Below are 3,050 nucleotides of genomic sequence, written 5' to 3' on the forward strand. Positions count from 1 at the left end.
GAGACATAAATGTCACTCATAAAGGACTCTCATAACTGTCATTGCCATAATTTATTCGGTGCTTTAAATATGTTTTTGTTCCGTCTGGTTGACCTGGGACGTCTTCGTGCGCAACCTCAACCGTCAGCTAGGGACTCCTTCCCACTGATTACCTGTGGATTCCTGCAAAGAAGGACAAAAGGGCGCCCTAGCGGCCGTTTGCACTCCAACGCTCAAGTCAGCCAGCAAGAAACACCAAAAACTATGCACCTCCGTATCGGAGCACCGCGTATGGCACTCTGAAGGTGGTAAAAAGGAAACTATTTCTAGTGTGTATTTTCTCGTTCTGGCAAAGATCTTTCCCCAGTCCCTTGTCCGTAAACTTAAGGCTCGAGCAAGCAACTAGAGAGTTTCTGGAAAGTTTGCCAAAAGTTCGAACCCCGTTTCCAACATTTGAGGCGCTATTTAAGCTACTCCCGCATTCAAAGCGCCTTAAAGCGCATTTAATTATAAAACGTAGCGCATTTAAGACGTTTAAACCGATTGGGAGCATTTATAGTACCTTAAACGCTCGAAACAGAAACTGTATTAAATAACCTTAATTACCTTGTACCTGACAAAATGACGTTTCTAATCTGACCTGGCTGCTGTACACGTGGAGGGCCTCACAGCGCCGTGACCCCATCTGGGGGCATTTCTTCGTGTGAGTTCTCCTACCTGGGAGTGCATCTGCGCTAGAGGTGACTTTTTGGGTGCCAACTCATGCCCCCAAACATCTAGTCACTCACTTTGAGAGCGTATCTGCCTTCCTCTCGTACCCTGCACCTGGCTACCCTGGGCGTGACCCTCCTCTTGAGTCGTATCTATCCCAAGGGCGTCTCTGGGGCGGCAGGGGCACTTCACGAGTCAGGCTGCCCTACACTGGCGCTATCACTACTGGCTCCCCTAGAGTGCAAGGGAGCACAGCAATATCGTCGTCGTGCCTCCTCGCGAAGGCACGGTGATTATAGGAGCAAGAATCCCCTTTGTGTTTCCTTATGGCCCTGGTGGAGAGTAAGCATGAGCATTCGTCAAGAAGCTCACTCGAAGCCCAAGTATACAGGTCCTTGGGGTTGACCCTGGGGGGAGGAGCCCGAGAAGACATGCTTGAACAGAATCAGGGAGGTTTGAAGGCGGGTGGCCCGCTGGTAACGCAAGGGTAAAACGCTGGTGGGAACGAACACTAGAAGAACTTTTCGCGAGAAGAGAAAGGTTGCAAGTAGAAAGGGTGCAAGTAGGTTACGAAAAGCGCAGAAATGATGAGGACAGTTTCAAGGTTTGAAGAATTAAATATCGCGGTTAGAGCGCCAAACGACGCAAATGGAAGTATTGCAGTTATAGCGCCAAACGACGCGAATGGATGCACCGCACGATTGAGCCACGTGGCAGAGGATGGGAGGATGGCCCTGGCACCACTGGTTAAACTCAGAAAACGTCGTATCGACAGAATGCCCAAGGGTACGATGCGCCGTCGAGAGTGGGTCAGGGGCACAGAAGGTGTCAGGACCAAGTCAAGTGACTGAATATCCCATCAGCCATGCAAGAAGCGCCACGTGGATAGCACAGGTGAAACCTTGAGCTCTTCGCTATCCTCAGGCGTCGGCCAGGGCCAAGGTTAAAGTCAGTGCCAAGGTAAAGATAACGCCCAGGGCGACGCCAGCATGAGACGCCCGAGGCGTCGCCAGGAAAGGCGCAGAGGGCGACGCCAGCATGAGACGTTGCGGGCGTCGTCAACCCAAGTAACAGCAGTGCCGCCTCCCCGATACCCACAGGTAGGAAAGACTGTGGAGGGAGACGAAATCGCCAAACGCCAGCGGATCGCTGGCAGGGTTGTTCCTCGATACCCATGGGAAGGAAAGACGATGGAGGGAACGACCCCCCCCTAGAGTACTCGGCGTTCTTAGACACCCTGGGACGATACGGCACTGCTGTAGCAGGCCTCTCCTTAGGAGTGGGCGCCGGGCACCAAGAATCAAGGGACGGATCACTTTGGTGTTTGAGACACCCTGTGGACGGTACGGCGCCGTTAGGCAAGCCTCTCCATGGGCGTGGGCATCGACGCGTGACCTTTCCCGGGCATACAGGGTCGCCCAACGCAATGAAAGAAACGGGTAGAGTACAGGCAAAACAATCAAAGCACGTGAAGGCAAAGAACGAGAGTAAAATCATACAGGCGGAATTCGATAACTCAATGGCACAAAAATAGTCATGCAAAAACCCAAAGTTGTAACGAAAGTGCAAACAGTTCAAAGAATTACAAGCTTATCAAAGGGGGTCAAAAACAAGTGTGAAGTGTGAAGGAGAAGGGTGGCGGTTGAGGGCGGCGGTTCAATCATCCATCTCCAAGGGCACGACCTTTCCATCAACGATGTGATGAGTGGAATCAAAGTTGGAAACGTCGATTCCCGGGTTCTCACAAACGGCCTGGGCTAGAGCCTCTTTGAACCCCTCCTCGAAGGTACCCGCCATGTCATTGACGAGGGTCTTCTTATCCTTCTCTAACTCCTCGATGATGGCGTCCCCCGAAGCCACTTGTTTCTCCAAACCTTCCTTTTCCACACGGAGTCGGCTGACTTCGACCTGCAGTTTGTCGTAGTCAACCTGGAGAAGGCCCATAGCTTTGGCCTGGGTAGCCATCTCCCCCTCCACCCGCTCCAGTCTGTCAGCCTGCTCGCTGCACCGGCTCTTCAAGACCTTTTGGACTTCGTCGTAAGTTTCGACCATGCCCTGGAGGCCTGTTACTTGGACTTGAAGAGTGACTTCCCGAGTGTAGGAGTCAACCTGCAGCTCCCCCGCCTCTGCTAGTTGTTTTTCAGCCTCTTCTTTGGCCTCTTGCGCCTGCTTCAGGGTGGTTTGGTAAGCTTCATTTTGGCGTCCCAGAATCTTCTTTTCCCCCTCCAGGGCAGCTACCCTTGTTTCCAAGGCCTGGAGGGTTTGAGTTTGCAGAACAGCGTTTCTGGCTTGGGCACGCCATTCAAGGGCCACCGCCAAGAAGGCCCCCAAGTAGAAGGGCGTGCCCTCCTTCCTGTCGG

Source organism: Phaseolus vulgaris, chromosome 11 (assembly GCF_000499845.2).
Source record: "Phaseolus vulgaris cultivar G19833 chromosome 11, P. vulgaris v2.0, whole genome shotgun sequence".
NCBI lineage: Eukaryota > Viridiplantae > Streptophyta > Magnoliopsida > Fabales > Fabaceae > Phaseolus > Phaseolus vulgaris.